At 42.3% G+C, this 18,177-nt stretch overlaps 1 protein-coding gene across 1 annotated transcript in view; it reads left to right on the top strand.

Moving 5' to 3' along the window:
- The first annotated feature begins 6,872 nt into the window (after positions 1-6,872).
- LOC143338039 (semaphorin-4B-like) overlaps positions 6,873-18,177 on the top strand; it is a 56,573-nt gene continuing 45,268 nt past the window's right edge. Inside the window, exon 1 of the mRNA XM_076758184.1 lies at positions 6,873-7,004. The gene's annotated coding sequence lies outside the window, so the exon portion shown is untranslated. The remainder of the gene's footprint in view (positions 7,005-18,177) is intronic.

Below are 18,177 nucleotides of genomic sequence, written 5' to 3'. Positions count from 1 at the left end.
ACTTATACATCTCCAACTGGCGTGAAGGGATGAATCTGGTCTCCTATTTTTCCTTTAATCCATTGTGGGGTTGTGTTTGTTGATACTGTCAGTAAACTCTGATCAAACCACACCCACACAGCAAAGTTTTTCTTTTTTTTTTTTTTAACATCAGATAAATTATAACGGGATGTATTTCTCCTAATCTGAACTTTGATTGTAGCTCATTCAGTCACAAATATTTAATACTAAGGAGAAAAAAACACGTTTTCAGCAGCTAACAAATCTTTAGATTCAATCTATGTCGTTACATTTTCTACTGTGCTACTCACACCATGGAGTAGACAGTCAACTAGATAATATTATGCAGGATCCGATCTCTGGATCCCATATAAAGTGAGGGTCATATCTTGCTTTGGGGACCATCACTCAGCGAAGCATGGGAGTTCCGCAGTTGTTGTGAAAGATCTGTCAAGCTGATGGAAGCAGATGAAAGAGGTCAGGAGGGGACAGATTATCTCATTCTCATAAAGCTTTTACTTCGGTCATTGTTTGCATTTATGATTGAGTACTTATCTCATTAGGTTACTAGAGTGATTTGTTTCTTTCATTGCCAATGTCAACAAAACAAACTGTTCCAGAAGATCTATCTGTCTGTCACCCCGGGCGGTCACAGTCAGGGATCTCTCCAAGAAAACTCCATATTTGTCCCTTTTCTTTTCCTCAGCTGCCTCGTGACACAGAGCTAAGCGATGGTTTAAGGCTGAGAGACATCCTGTTTATCTCTTCCTCCGTATCTCTTTTACTCTTTTGCAAACAGCCAATCAATAAAAGAAGCATCTCTTCTGGCTGGTATCCGGAAGCTAATAAAGCCAGCTATTTGTGCAAAGCATTTGCATAGTCCAACTCAGAACAGGTCTTATACCTGTAACATGCCGGGATAAACCCTTCAGTGTTTGTGGATTGTCCCCGAAAAGGTAGAACCCAGGATCAACTTCAGGCTGCACCTGCCTCTCTGAGTCTTTGTTCCCCTAAGCTCTGAGAGGCCCTTGACCAGAGAGTCTATTAAACTGGAAGATCTTGTTAAGAACAGAACAATTTGTTCCGCCAAAGGGGAGACAAAACATACACACACCAACGAGTAAAAGTTCCTTCAAGACAAAACCAGGCAATTAAAGCTGATGAGTTACAGCTGAGGAGACAAAGTGATAACCATTCTCTTGACACTTCATTAAATCACTGCAAACAGAGCATGGGAAAAGGCCCCTTGGTCATATTGCGTTGTATGTTGTTGATGTTATGGTGAAATGGGACATGAGACTCCGAACGCCAATAGCTGGCGTCCGCTTGTCAGCCTTGCATCTCTTTTGCTCTAGATGAAGTGTTTCGGTTCAAAATCCTGTGTTGTTTCTTTAACATAGTGTCAGACAAGGCAATCTGGGCTGCTATTTCCTAATGTCGCTTTTGAAGGAGGAAACATTTTTAGCCAGCTGGACGGTTTTGGCATGTCCCAGAATCTCCAGTCCGGTTCAGTTAGGATTTTCTAAAGTTTGATGGCTTATCGTCACAGAGCCAAAGCAATTGATGTCTGATTTACTGAAGTCATTTTGAGTGTTAGCAGCCAAGCAGCAAGACACGGGACGCAGGAAATGCAAAGAAAATATGATTAACTAAACTGGATCCAAAAATAGGCACATGAAACAGACCTGAACAGAGCTGAAAATGCACCAACCTGAAGAACTGCAACAGATCTTCATTTAGAAATCTGAATGTCCAGAAATGCTAATAAAGCTAAATGTAAAATCAAACAATCTACAGGCACACATAGTCTGTTTGGGGTTAACATGTGTTTTTGAGCTAGTCTCTATGCTAAGCTAGGCTAAGCATCATTGCGTCCCTGTTGGCACTCTCTCTCAGTTGAAACAGATTGCACCTTGTTGACCTAAAACTCAGGGGTGTTGAGCCTTTACAGCATTTGACCCTTACATGCCAGTTTTCAGAATGTGCAGTGCAGTTTTCAGCACGCATGTAATTGTACGGACTGTATTAAGTGTTAAGACTTTATTCAATTTGAGTGGAGCTATTTTCCTGTTAATGGTCATGCACGTGCCTCATTGGGGAGAGAAGACAAGGACAAGCCATGTACCTTTTTCTCTGCACAACCTTAGTGAGTCCTTCTTCAGTGGCTTGGGGGCAAGAACAGAAGTCCCTGTGTATCCAGAGAGAGAGAGAGAGAGAGAGAGAGAGAGAGAGAGAGAGAGAGAGAGAGAGAGAGAGAGAGAGGCCTGGCCGTAGGGTTGCCAAGGCAACAGGGAACAGTGCAGGCATGGTGGTGAAAGACGAGGGGGTCCAGGCTGATAGGGATAACTGGAGACGCCAGGGGACACCTTTGTGCATTAAGATACTCCACACTCCCCTTTGAGGGGGAAAAGAGACATTTTTTTAAACCAAACTAAATTAAACTATAAATAGTGCTGGTTAGGCACTGTCTGAAATTGAAGAGCCCAATATCAGGAAATGTACCTCACGGGCGGACACAGAGAATTTTCCGGTATCCAGACCAGGGTGAATGGGTACTTTGATCTATTTCTCGTGTCTGCTTTATTCGATACACGGGCTCCAGCGCACTGGAAATGAATTGAAATGATGTGCTGTTATTCAGAACAAAGTAAAATACATCCCATAAGAATTTACACTGATGCTCACACTAAAACACAAATGTTAACATCGACCCACCTACCTCATCATTTTATTGATCTAAAACCATCTGATGTAGTAAATATATCTGCTGGAAAACAAATAAAGACAAATTGGAAATATGTGTCTCACCAACTACAAAGTGAACTATAGGCTCCGTCCAGGCTGTTTAAGACAGGTGCAGATGTGTGCTGTGTAACTGCAGCATCACTGGGTCACTTCCAGCTGTGTACGTAGACTATGTTGCATGTCTTCCGCTTTACTCTCCCCCAACAAGTCCTGTCACTGTTCACCATGAAATATCAAATTAAAAGCTAAATACCCAGCCAAATGATCTGAAATTAAAGAAAACTGCCCCATCAGGTCTGAGGTCTTCCTTGTGCCGAGCATCCAGCCACAGTTCTATTGTAAACGACATAGTGTTTCCTCGGTTGCAGCCACGTGGCTTTGTTTCCTGGTTTGAGGTAAGGATTGTCAGTAAATGATCAGACACATCCACAGCTAGGTCAGCTGTAGAACCACTGACCCTGCAGCAGAGCAGGTCACCTCCTCATGGACCCAAAAATCCATGAGCTTATTGGAGAGGGAGAACTGTGTGCAGGAAAGACATTTTATCCTACAAATGTTAATATTACGGTGTCTGTCCATTAGCCTACATATAAAATTGAATGATAGTTGTATTCCACTCAGCTGCTTCAGTTTCTGGGTCCTGGTACTGTGCATGCTGGCTCACGGTCACACTGTCATGGCTTACTAGGACACTCGGAGAGCCATCGTTAATGTTATTAGTAACACCTATGCTTTTCCTCCTATGCCAATGTCTGCTGTGGAAAAGGCGTAGCAACATACTAATTAAATGCACATACCGTAATTTCCTAACTGCAGGATATGAACTCCTCATTCATCAACTGTTTTATTGTTTAACAGAATTACCACAGCAAATGCTAATTAAATCATGAGTTAGGCAATGTGGCAGCATACAACAAACCCATGCTACATAATACAGCTAGTGGAAAACTGTATGTGCATGCACTGATAGACCCTCCATTAGAGTTTGGCCTGCCATTCTCATGTCAGCAGTCTTAATTAGTGCTTAGTTTCCAGAGCCTGGGAACCCTGCCACCATGTTGACTTTAGATGTGGCCCCCTCCCAACAGACCGTGGTTTTGTTTTTGTAAGACTAGGACGATACAGCTTCACTGGAACTTACACATAACAGGCTTGCCAGAATGGGCACGATAGGACGAGTAATGTAAGCAGATTCAGGGTGTTATTTCATCTTCCCCTTTAAGTGTCTGGAACCTGCAGTGCAACATGTTTGGACACCATGCCAAACATCGAATAGTCATGAATCCTGCATGTTTGATCCAATATTCTGACATCATAATTCTCACATTCTGGTGAATAGAGATTTCACACTGGATTACATCACTGTACCATGAATCTTATCTGGATTGAATGGGTGAGTAACAAATATTTAACATGTTAATATCACATTCGGTCTCTCAGGATTCCTACAATAAACAGGCACCTACTCTCGGAAGTATACGTGTTATGACCAACAGGTAGCCTAAATGATTCACATCCACTCACACAAGCGCAGGTCCATTAGCCTCTGTCACATTTCATTTAGTGAGTCAGGAGGATCTTTAATGGCTTGTGACAAATAAAAGGTCAAACCTTTTCAGGCCATGTTAAAAAAGAAGAGTTGAATAACAGAAAATTGGTACCATATGATCGTGTCTATATGACCGATGGAAGAAATGTTGCTGAAATTCAAAAGGAGCAGAATTTAGTTGAGCTGAATCCAAAATTACCTCTGAATATAGACACAATGGTGAACTTATGATCACTACTGTGAATTTACTTTTTTGGTAACAATCCAACCATACTGCAAGACAAACATCCTGAAAGGAGTTCAAATGAGGCACTTTTCTGATCTTTGACAGCCCACCTCTCAGAAGATAGATGGAGCGCTCCCAGTCAGCAGTTCCTGTGTGGTAGATGAGGGGACAAAGACATAAAGGGCCATTCTTTAGCCAGTTACTGATTATGGCCAAAATCTGCCTTAACTTGAAACAGCAGCGAGAATCATTAGGTGAAAGTGTGTGTGTGTGTGTGTGTGTGTGTGTGTGTGTGTGTGTGTGTGTGTGTGTGTGTGTGCGTGTGTGCACGTGAAAATATCCAATATCTCATAAAATGATATTGGCAGGAGAAGCTTGGTTGGCAGCACTTCTAAAAGCTGGAATAACAGCAAACGTGCCAGAAATATTGTAAACAGAGAACAATCATCAATCATTCCAACTCATTGGAACTTTTTTTTGTTTCCCCGCTGAGATTTCCCCTGGTACTTGAAGGTATAATAACTGCATTTGTGTTGCATTAACCCATGTCGCTGCTGAATCATTGTGCTTGTTATCTTTCAAGCAAAGCCCTGCTGCCACTCCTGTAGTATCACACATAATCAACTTGTGTCAGAAATCTCTAAAGGTCTGGACACACCAGGATATACAACAGCCAGATGTTGATTTGAAATCAATTAATTCCAGTGGAAACGCCCTGATCGGATGATCCCCTCGAGGGGAGAAGGTTAGTCCATTCCAGTGTTTCACATGGAGTTCAACTTTGGTGGAAGTAGCTTATTAGCTGTGTTGCACCTCTTAATTAATCCCCTCTGTTAGTGTTAAGGCTGTTCCACAGAGTATTGAGACAGGAGTCTGAGGAACAAGTTCATCTTTTGAAAAACTCTAAATGGTGTACATCCTTGAGCGAAATGCCAGGCGGAGGTTAACAGAACAGCAGAGAGAAAACTGAGAAAAGCTCAGTTGCTACCGACTTGCGCCAGCATGCCGGGCCACCTAGCGAGCCCAGCTACAGCAGTTCACCAGCTAGCCCTGCGAGCAGCCAGCATGTCACCCATCCCCACCTGTTTTGCGTGGACAGGTGGATGACGCTTAAGAGGAGAGACAGGAGGTGGCTACAGCTGTACAGCATGCCTAAAGTTACACAAAGCCTGCAGGGCTAAACACAGACATATGAAAACTAATGAAGAGAGCTGGGAGGAAAGACTTCCTTATCTACATGTTTCTGCCACCTGCCTCCCTCCTATCTCGTTTTCTGCCTGTCTGGTGCCAGATTGGTACAGACAGAGCAAGAGGTGCAAGGATGACCCTGAGCTGTCATTGTTTTCCTGCTAATGCCCTTCCTTCTCACTCCCTCATTCTCTCCTTCCTTCTGTCTCTGTTCCTTTTTAGGGATGGCAGGCTGCACAAAGACAGGTGATTGTTGTTGCTATAGGGTAAAGAAAAAAAAAAGTGTGTTTTTTTTTCTTCTTCCATTTCGAGACATGCTATGTCAAAGCTGGCTGAAAGTGTTTGGAATCACTCACCTGAAATGTCAGTGACTTCCTAACAGGGTGCCCATCAGTGCCTTTTTAAACTGACAAGGGAGCCATTAGCCGGTAGCGCTGTGTGTCCTGTGGTGGGAAGGGGTGGGATTGAGGTTTTTTTTTTGTTTTTTTTTCCAGTGTCCATCTGCAGCAAACTGTTAGCCTGTATGACATCCATGTAATAGGAAAAGGGGAAAGGAAAAACAGCATCTGGACTGTATCTGTACATGAACGCAAAGAGCATACTTATTTATACCAGGAGGTCAGGGTATGAAATGTGGTGTGATTATAATACCTTCTTGATTATAGCTATTGTGTATATTCTGCTCATATGTACACAGCCACACACACATCTCACACACACACACACACACACACACACACACACACACACACACAGGTGCAGGCACCATGACGACACTGCACTGTATGCAGCATGGACATAATCTTTAATCATCCTGTGGTCCGCTGCAGAGGGAGAATATACAGTGATGGTGATGCAGACACAAACACAAACACAAGGACACACACACACACACACACACACACACACACACACACACACACACACACACACACACCTTCCCCCACCCGTAGCCCACCCCCTGCAAACCTACCGTTCCCTAGTCCATGATGTAATGCTATCAGACCCCTCCTCTGCTGTCTCTCCCTCCCTCTGTCTCTCACACACACTCCTCTCTCTCTCCTTCTCCTCATTCTATTGGTGGCTCCCGTCTGCATCTGCTGGATCAGCTCTGACTCCTCGCACACACACTTGCATGCACAAGCTCACACACACACACGTGCACTCACACACGCGCACACTTCCATGCGCCCTCTCACACACTCTTACACATACACTACCAGGGGGATTCCTCCGCCACTGCAGCCCCTGCTCGCTCCACCTGGCTCCTGTCTTCCGTCGTGGGGGGAACGCACGGTGAGTCCCTCCTTTCTCTTATGACAGCAGGCGATTGTGGTTCACAATCAGACAAAAGGCTGAAAGGACGTTTTTCTTCTGCAGAGAGTGGTGGACAAACACCGGGAGGCATTGCTGCCACTGCAGCCTGGGAGGAGAGGCTGGCAGCTGAGTTTATGCTTTGGAGTAATGAAGTGGCGTGAGGTTGCTCAGTTACTACAGATACCGGTCATCTCGGCGCTGGGTGCCATGGCAATAGATTGCATTCAGTCAGGGTCTTGGCTCATTGTGTGTCTGTGTCCCACTAAGGTGCTGGAAGCCGTGGTGAGGTACACGTGTGCTTCCAATGAGATGAGAAATCTGTTAGTGTGCATGTGCAGCCTGAATTAGGAAGCCTGAATATGCTCCAGGGTGTTGTGTGTTGTCTGTTTCCCTCTTTGAAAAATGTCAGTCACCTTGCTTTAAGATAACACAGGGAGAGAAAAAAGGATTGGAAGCTGAATCACATGAATGTAAACCAAAGCTGCTCCTGCATTAAGTTCCTGTGATGCTTTAGTTTCTTCTGCCTCTTTTCCGCCGGACAGGGAGGATATATTGGCTACAATAAAGGCCTGACAGCCTCATTATGTACGTATAGATTGTGCCTGTTGTGTCACTGACAAAACAGGGTGTGTGCATGTGGTGTGAACTCGTGCGCCTGTGACATTTGGACACTTGCAATGCTCTCTCTGTCTTCTCCTTCCCTATTATGTGCACTGGGCTCTTTCACTGTAAGGCTCAATGACATTGAGTCTGAAAAGTAATTCTATTATTGCTGGGGCTTTTGACTGCTAAATGACACATTAATGATAATGGAACGGAAGAACGGAGTCACTGGGGCATTTTTCTTTCTGGGCTGAGGTTGACCAAATTCCATTTTCTCTAACAAGGCACTGAAACCTAACCTTTTATATCCAGTATGTTGGAATGTTAATATTTTATAATGCTTAGTCTACTTCACATGTGGACAGTCTCATAACTAATTCAGCCAGATGGGCTTTTTTTTCCCCATTTCTATACGGAGCTGACAAAAAGCCAGACATAATTCACTGCTTTTCCATTTTAATATAAATGCCTCGAATTGGCTCATTTTAAAATATCGCCATCCTGTTTAGTTGACTGGTGCATTGGTGGGATCCATAATTCAAACAAATATCTAGTAAATGTGGAAGGAAGTGTGATCCATCAACAACTCGCGGGCAGCAACAACGCAGACAATATATTTTCCACATTGGATAATCTGCATGCCATTCTTCAATGAACCAACAAGCAAATTAGCTTTGCGATGCTCTTCAGCTTGCTCATTATTATCAATGATTGCAGCTATAACCACATAGAAAAGAAGAAAGCCACAAAGATATTTTGGAAGTCAGCTGGCCTTGTTCAAATTCTCCACAGTGCCTAATGGAACAGTGTGTGCAAATATGGTGGTGGATTTTTTAATCGATGATTAGCACATGAAACAGCTCTTCCTCGAGGCTGTTTCACTCTGACACACTCTCTGTAGGGATAAATGGAAAGTAATTAGGATGGGGGTCCAACAACAAACTAATAAACCAACAGGCAATGAGGAAGTGCAGTGCAGAGGCAGTTCCCATTGGCTGTTGAAGCATTATTTGGGGTCCTTAAAAGGTTAGTGTGTGGTCATACTGAGATAGTTTATTGATTTCTTTCTGTTTGAATCCCATTACAGCCCACTGCCCCAAAGACCTTTAAAAGTAAAACCAGGAGCTAATATTGCACTCATACGCTGCACTTTGTGAACCTGGCAGAGAATCTAAATGTTAATATTCTCCCTGAAGCAGTCCTCCTGTTCCTCCGTCATCCTCTGATTGAGAGGATTCTTTTCTCTCCTCTGTTTTGGAGTTGAGGATGCAGAACTTGTGCTGCTGGTTCATTAGATGTGCTACAATTTCATGCTGACTGAACCTTTTAATTTTGTGTCTTCCCCTCACTGGGTCTACTGACGTCAAACCAATCAACTGAGGGGAATATGAATATTTGATCTCACTGAAGGTAGGAACAGTGAAAGTAAATAGGCAAAGTAAAAAGGTCAATTCAATCAATGCAGGGGCGTCATGCAAGCCAAAATTACATTGGGCACAATTAGAGCAGGGGGCACGGGGGTCCTTCCCCAGAAAACAAACAAGAAAATAATGACTTTTCTGCCATTTGACATATATATTCAAAGACTTTGTGGGGATTGCTTGAAAACTTCAGTAAATCAGTTTTTGCAGGGCAGTAATCTCCCACTTTATGTTCAGGTGAATACAGTATATTTATGTAGAAATCTTCATGTCAATTATTTGTGCTGCGTTGATCATTGAATTATCATTTATTCCCTCACACTACACAAGCTGCGACACTGCTCCCACTTTTCTTAAAAAAGAGCTAAATGTTCTCTGCTTCATGTGAACATTTTAAGGGCCATAAATCCCCCAAATGGCTCCATCCACAATGATTCTTAATTTAGAGGACATAGATAATAAAGCCACACATTAAAGGAACCTGCCAACATGTTTAGAGCTGTATGAGCACAGATGAGCCCGAGCTGGCATCACATAGTAATGCCTGCTCCATTAGACATATTTATTATTATTATTATGTCGTTGTTTTGAGAATCATCATCAGACTCTTCGCATATCTTTACCTGCTTCACACAGATGACCAACTGTAACTGCTTGATCATCATCATCACCATCATCATCACCATCATAATCCCTTGATTAGTTTGAAATGATCATAATTGAGTGAACAAGTCTTTCAGTTAAATCAACATACATTTCCAGGAAGGAAAAACATTTTGTCACCAAAAATCTCAACCTCATGACTGAGGACAGTGCTGGAGCCTTCTGCTGTTTACTTTAAGAAGTTTCTCTTTTGCATCTTGAGATATCAAACTGAATTCATAGTTTCGTAACTGTAACCTGCCACAGGATTCACACATCTCTCTCTCACCAATATCAAATAGGATGCTATGCTATTAGTCACGATTAGCTAGCAAGCTACAGAGCTAAGCAGTCGGATTGAGGGATGGTGAATTTACCAACTTTAGCTGGTTCTAGCCAGCTGTCTTGAAATGCAAATTAGGATGATATTTCTCAAATGCAAAGTGTGAATCAAAAAATTACATTTCATTTTCACAATCAATACCTTTGAGCATCAATACCTTTGAAAAAGATTATTATTAGTGTGATTATTATTATTATTATTATTATTATTATTATTATTATTATTATTATTATTATTATTAGATAATGAGAAGCATATGTCATAATATAAAATGATGATAGCTACAAAAAAAGATAAAACCTAAAGAAATTCAGATATCAAAAGTCTGGTGAGCACTCCCCGCCCCAGCTTGAATGGACATGACTCATCTGAATCAATATTTCATTGTCTCTGCCAACAGTGTAAACAGTTTGGGTCCTCCAGCCCAGAGAAGGATTCACATACCTCTCACCTTCTTGAAGACCCAGTCACTGTTTTATTGCAATATTGAATGTGAGCATGTGTGTACACCAGTGTACCATACACAGGCTTTTACACGAGCACTGTTTGCTGTTATTTTCTTTCTTTCTTTCTTTCTTTTTTTTTTCTATCAAAGATTGAGACTATTTGATGTTTTTTTTCCATTGGCTCTAAACAGAGACACCACAAGCACTCCTTAGAATAAAACATGTGACAATGAGGGGCTTACTTATGGAAAAACCAGACCCAGGAGAGCTGCTCCACTGCTTCCATCCTGAAAACACAGTCCTCTTTCACCCAAGCTGTCCACCAAATGGCACGCATTCTACCTTATCAGGTTAAGATTTTCAGGTTAAAAAAAAACATATCTAAAAGTATTCAGTTGAATTTGTAACCACATTAAAAAAAAAGAAAAGTAAAGAACATTGTGCCTGCAAATGCACGCAGCTTCGAGCGAAAGGATTCGTGATACTGAACAGGGATCGAAACACAGACTAAACACACAATAGAGGGTTGAGAGCAAAGAAAAATGTGGATGATCTTTGTTTAACACTTGAAAATCTAGTTTGTCTGTCGTGCTACGAAAACACCTTAATGCTTGCTCAAAGGATAACTAATATCTTGCATTGCTATCCAAGCAGCTGATGGAAATTTCATTTTCAATATGCTGATTTTTTCTAACATTCCACAAACCTCCGCAGAGCTTTACTGGAAGTGGAGCAGCTCCGACTTCTGATTTAATTTCAGCAAAGGATCACGAAAAACTTAATGGATAAACCTGCCATTAGACCTGAGAAACACACAGGCAATTTCTTACATTTAATGACATTCCCCTTTAACACTGTACTACATTTAATGTCAAGATTAATAAAGTTATTTGTGCTGAAATATTCATAAAAAAATCAGAAACTCATTAATTCATTCCTGCTGCCCGGAGGCTTTCTTCCACAGCCCTCCCCCCTCCCGCTGTGCAGCTGTGCAGGACCTTCACCTATGCCCTCCTACTGCGGCATCCACAGCCTCCCAGCTTCAAAACCACGAAGAAAAAGCCAGACAAAGAAAATCTATGTATTGAGCAAACACAAACACCGGCGTCTTCATTTAAACGGCACTGGCCGTCAGTCAAGCTCTCTGGGGAAAACCAGACCACATTAACGTGCACTAATCTCATAACATCCTATAGAATTCGTAACGCCTCGTGTCAGCCCTTCCCCTGAGAAGCTGTCAGACAGTAGATATTCATTCTTTTTCCTTGTGGACGATAAGGAATCATCCAAACAGTTCACCTAGCTGCAGTGTGCGTTTGTGGCGTCAAGGCTTCCAATTCATTTCATAATCTTTGCAACATGTCAGAGTCTCATAATCTGGTTTTCCATTTGTCTTCCTGTGTTTGGAAGCTTTTTTTTCTCTTACTTTACTGTTTACTGGTCCGTAGAGCAGAAATGCTATGAGGCTAATCCAAAAGACAGGCTGCCAGCAGTCTTCTTTCCAAACACTACCCTAAAGGTAAATCATAAAAATGAAAAATTGGTCACAACATGAAATATAACATACTGCAGAACTGCATTGACAAGTCAGCTGGTAAACCTCTGAGCTTTAAATATGTGGGTGATCCCAAAAGGCCTTAAAAACTCACTTGGGGATGATTGAACATGTCGGGAATGAAAGTAAGAGCCAATTAAAGTCCATGACATGATTTGCATCTCGTGTTTAATTATTTTCCCTGTCACTATAAACACAGGCCTTCTTTTGATGTGTGTGTGCATGAGAGAGAGAGAGAGAGAGAGAGAAAGAGAGAGAGAGAGAGAGAGGGAGAGAGAGGGAGAGAGAGAAAGAGAGAGAGAGAGAGGGAGGGAGAGAGAGAGAGAGAGAGAGGGAGAGAGAGGGAGAACAGGCGAAGCCACCTCTCTTGTCTCTGATATGGACATGAGCTGCCATCTTTGCGGTATGAAAGTGATTTACTGTCTTTCTCACTGGTGCCGTTCGGTCACACTGGCTATTACCCTGGTTTCTTAAAGGGTCAGTTCACTAGTGGTGTGTAGCCATGCAGATATTTCTGGTTTTATGTGTTCAGATTTTTAGGTATTTGGCTGTGAGATCTCTGCTTTGACCCCAGGATGGAGGTGAACGGAATTTTGCTTGTGCTGTCTCACAGCGTTTAAGAAAACTCATAAGCAGCATGTCTTTCCATAAAACCTCTTGATCGCAGCATCTGTGTTTACTATAACTTTGGTGGAAAATAGTCCAGTGTAAACTGAGGCCAGTGGATCGTCCAGAGGAATGGGGTCAGTGTTTCTGTTGTGGTTTTTTAGCTATGCTGGAGGCTCTGTAGGAATGGCCGCTGGCCTGTCTGTCAGCCAGACCAACACTTTGATCCAGACTGAGATATCTCAGCAACTTTTCGATGGATTACCATGAAATTTTGGACAGATACTCGTGGTCCCAGGATGAACCCTAAGCCCTTTGGTCAACCCCGACTTTTTCTTGCGCGCCACCTGCAGGTTGACATTTGTGATTTTGAGTGAAATGTCTTCACAACAGTTGAATGGATTGCCATGACTGACACATTTACGTCCCCCTCAGGATGAATTCTAATAACTTTGCTGATCCTCTGACTTTTCATCCAGCACCATCATCAGGTCAAAATTTATTTTTGCCCAATGCTTTGGTATATTACCCAATATCTGCAAGACTAATGACATTCCCATCAGCCTCAACTGTGCTTTAACTGTGTCCAAAATCCATGCTACATACTAATTTCATACAGTATGTGCTACATACTGATATCCATAATATATATACACAAGATCCCGTTTTAGCAGTTACTACAACAAAATACAACCTGGATTCCCAAAATGTTGACAAGACAGAATCCTTTTTGACAGATACTCAATTGAAAATCCTGCATATTCTGAATTTAATGCCAGTAACATGGTTCAAACAGGTTGATACAGGGGCAACAAAAGACTGGGAAAGCTGTGGAACGCAGGTAAACAGCTTAATTGGTAACCAGGTGATAGCATAACGATTAGCCGACTACATGGGCTCAAGAACAGTTTGTGAAACCGTGGTCAGTAAACACAGTTTGTTTGCAAATGATTGAGTTCTGTTTGTATTTACATCTTGCACGACTCCATTTCCCTTGCACATTGCGCTGTGGGAGAAAAATGCCCATCAACAGCACACTCAAAAATTGACTGTAGTTAGTTGACTTTTTGACAGTGAAAAGTGAGTTGCGTGCTAATTAGCAAGTGTTAGCATGCTAACATGCTAAACTAAGCTAGAGATCATGATAAACATATCACTTGCTGAACATTGGCATGTTAAAGTTGTTAGTGTGACTATATACTAGTGTTAGCATTTAGCTGAGAGCACTGCTGTGTCTAAATACAGCCTCCAGAGCTGCTAGTGTGGTTGTAGAATCATCTACACTTGCTCAAAAAATGAGGGTCCTTTACTTCCAACTATTGGCATGACCAGATGCTAAGTGAGAAAACATGATTATTTAGAATTTGAGCTGACTCTTTAAACTGTATCAGCGTTGAAAGTAGTTAATTGGCCGAGTTAAGGTGGGCCGCCTTTGGACAAGACTCCAGCAAACACTATTACAATTTGATGATGTTTCAAACATGCCAAACATATTTATTCTGATTCTCATGCGGTCCAAGAAACATTAGTTTACGCCAGTTACCCCAGTGTGCAGAAAAAATATGGCCACAGCCAACAGCACTTGGAGCTTGATTTAAAGGTATCAAAACAGAGAGTCATTCCTATCCATGATATATGAGCGACTTGTCAAAACAACTCGACTCAGGATCATTTATAGAGGAAGCAAATGGGACACTTTCAGACCGGAGTGCTGCATCAGTTGAATAGTCATGAATCATCGGTGTGAGGAGACAGTCTCCTGTGCAGAGAGAGAGGGTGAGTGAGATGTGGGGACATTTTGGGGACTGTCGGAGCAGGACAAGGTGAGGACACGGGGATGAGTCATAGCGCTGTTAAACACCTGCACCGGTGGCTCTGACCTCATCACAGCCTGCAGGGGTGGAGCTCCCTGGTCACGGTGTGCACACCTTGCACTCAAGGAGTCATGAGCTGACCTTGTTGCACGTCAAGAACTCTTCATCTCGTCTAACAGATGCAACACATGCTACTTAAATTCAAAATATGTCTGCAGTATTTTTAGTATGATAGCCTGCTTGTCATTGTAGGCAAAGGTAAAAACTCTAATTGTCTCCATACATTTTATCAACAAGCCAGTAATCAGTGAACAAAACAAAGCCTCTACAGCCTACTCATACACTTTGAAATATATCTGTAGCATTTTTGTTCAATAACATGCTTTTCACTGTAAATATAAAGGCTTAAAATTTGTCTGTCACCATTCAATTTACCAAACAAGTAATTAATTAAGAATATGAAGTTTTTACAGCTATGCTAGCAGCTCTGTTAGGCTGGATTTCTGCACAGGAGTGCTTTTAGCTAAATGCTAATGTCAGCATACTGACATGTTGTTGTTTAGGTATAGTATTCACCATCTTCACCATCTTAGTTTAGTATTAGTTAAGAATGTGAGATGTTTTGCAGAGTATCACCAAATCAATTTGAATTTGTCATCTGGGGACCATGAGTGTCCGTACCAAATTTCATGGAAATCCATGCAGTAGTTGTTAAGTTATCTCAGCCTGGACCCAAGTGGTGTACTGAGAGACTCACAACCAACTTTGCCATCTCTAAAGCCACGCTGCTAGCATGGCTGAAAATTGCTCCTGTGTTAATTTTCAGAACCTGAAGTTCTCAAGTTCTCTCAATATGCACAATATAAGGGAATGAACATCGACTGTTAGGGTGCATTGGAACCTGTCTATCAAGAAAAAATATGTTAATCTCATTGACATAAGCTTGGCTCTGCTGTGAACTGGTACTACTTACAGCTTGTTGGGAGGGTAAACAAAACTAAACAATTGAGGCGAGTCCTCAAATCTGGTGTTGTGTATTACTAAAAGAGTCTGTCATATACTTAACCCCAATAAAAGCTCCACGGGTGGCAGTGACCTTAATATGAATGGCTTCTGTATGCTCCCCGGTGCGTTCGCGTGCCAAGACAAAGGGATATTATTTGAGTGCAGCGACAGATTAAGGGTGATGTGGTCAACAACCGAACATTTGTGGAATGCAACCTTCAGGACTTAAACACTGTTCCAATTGATGATTTTTTTTCATGACAAAAATATTTTTTTCAAAGTGAAAATAGCTCTAAACCCCCCAGCATGCTCATTACCAGGAGGCCACTTAATTCTTATCAAAGTGTTTCACCCAGTGCTGCAGAGCTACTTGCCATCTTGTTATTGCATCTTCAGTTTGGAAGTGCCAGTGTCTGAGGACTGCTTGGCACATTCATTTTTTCTCCTTTTTCACTGTGAGATAGAGGCTAATTTGCACTCATAATTATTTAATCCATTTGTTTTTAGAGAACTCAGTCTCAGTCTTAGGGTACTCATAGCTTAATGCATTCATTTATTATTGCACCATATCACTGCAGAGTGAACAGAAAAGTAATAAAGAAAATCTTGTCCATATTTAGAGGAAGTCAGACTGCTGAGTGGTCCAGCCACCTCCCTGTTGTTGCAACCCTGACTTTTGCATAAATTGGATGATTTTAATCTCCTCAAAAGTAATCCTTGATTGAATTTGAGGGATTACTGAAGGCCTGGCAGATAAAGGAAAGCGACTTTGATTTGGCGTCTGTCTATCAGACAACATACAATAGAGGGAGACCTGCAAATAGTCAAAGAAAAAGAACAACAGGGACACAAAGTGAGAGAGAGCAAGACTTTGCCATAAATTTAACCCTCACCTACCATGTATTTTTCCAGTGCAGGGCTGTTAGCCTTTATCTGTGCCACAGCCACACAAAGCCAGAGAGTGACAGCATTTCCAGAAGTGTCAGGGCTCTGTCAGACCGGCCTATCAGGATGCAGCCTCAAGCACTCTGCGCCTGGCGTAGTTCATGTCATCACATTTGTTGGTGTTAACACTCAAAATATCTGACAAATTCTCACATTGTTGCACGTCACAGCAAGCAAGGGGCTGGAGACTAATTATTAATGTTATCTTGTCCCCTGCAGACGTGAGGAGAGGTTTTGTGTTACGCATGATTTGTGTTCCTCGTCAAGAAAAGATAATGCAAATTTTGATTGGAGGTCCTGAGCAGAGCAGAAGGTGCAGCCTCGCTGTCGTTCTGACTGCATGAGTCCACAGTTCTTTTTTACTCTTTACTAGGGGCAAAAGGAGATTACATGAATGGCTGAGTCTGGTTGTGTTCAGGTCTTTGCCTTTGTACATAATCCCCTGTAATTCTCTTTGTGGTGGGCGCTCTCAGTTGTCATTCATTGTTTGACGGCTGCAGGGTAGCCCCAAGAAGAGAGAGAAAGAGGAACGCTGATACCCAAGACAAGAGAGCAGGAAAACTTTCTCTCAGCAAAGAAATATGTCACTGTCAGAACCTGAGAGAAGATGCTGTAAGATTTCACTCTCTTCTCTTATCCTGCAAAACACATTTGATACATACCTCAGAATATGCTACAAAGAGACAAGTTTTCAACCCACTGCTCCTGTACATTGGTGACAGCTTACTGTATATCAGCACAGATTACTATATGCAGAATTTTCAAATATTATACATTTTTCCCAACCTTTGAGCTCTTGTTACTTTAGGCTTTAATGCTGGTGTTTTTGCACTCTTCCATATAGTGTAAAACAACTGTGCTGCCAGGTACACAAAGCAGAATTAGAATTTCCACACTATTTTTCCAAGTTCCCACAAGCCTAACAAAAAAGGGGTCTTTGCCAGCTTTGCATAAATACTTGCAGCTCTTTGCAACAACAAATAAGAATTTGTCACAATACAGAGGAGTAATGTGCATGGATATATCTATATCTATGTGTGTGTGTGTGTGTGTGTGTGTGTGTATAAGTATTCTCTATAAAAAACAAATTTCTGTATTTTCTCAACTTTTGCAAAGTTCAGAAACACTTGATGGCAACTTGAGGCTGTTTACCTCCGACAGCAATGGGAAAACTATACACTGACATTGAAACTTGATATTTTCTTGCTTGATCTAACTGGTAGTAATACGTGGAGGCCGTGAGTGATACATGTGTGTTGCAGGCTCCTCGCGCACAGTCCGAGGCTGCACTAGGCAGCGCGTGCTGTGGGAGGAGCTTAAGTTTACAAGCTTGAAGGCGAGCAGCCGTCAGTCTGTAGTGGAGGAGGCTCGTCTCCAGACGTCGGAGGATGGACCTCACTTCACGGACGCACTGACGGACTTATACATTAGCGAGCGTAGGCGCACTTTGCGGATTTGAACAGCGTTTCGCTCCATTTTTCCACAGTTTTTCCAACGACGGCGAAGACCTGAGCCGTGAGCGAGTCTTCTGCGCTGCAGCTCGTGCGTGGTAAGGTCCGCTCGCGCTCGCTCGCTGTTCTCTGGGTTTAAGGTTGAACACCTTTACAAAGGTTAGACGGAGTGAGGTGGAACCACGTCTATTTATGTTTTTGGAGGGGAAGGAAGGCTCTGCGGACCTCTTTAGCCTGGCGTCAGTGTACACTTTAAGTATGAAACTCAGGCAGTTCACTCGAAGCTGGGATCTTAAAGCGTAAATGGTGGTTTTCTGAGAA

The sequence above is a fragment of the Chaetodon auriga genome, chromosome 1 (assembly GCF_051107435.1).
Source record: "Chaetodon auriga isolate fChaAug3 chromosome 1, fChaAug3.hap1, whole genome shotgun sequence".
In the NCBI taxonomy this organism is placed as follows: domain Eukaryota; kingdom Metazoa; phylum Chordata; class Actinopteri; order Chaetodontiformes; family Chaetodontidae; genus Chaetodon; species Chaetodon auriga.
The sequence above is the reverse complement of the archived record's forward strand: the minus strand, read 5'-3'. Positions and strand labels throughout refer to the sequence as shown.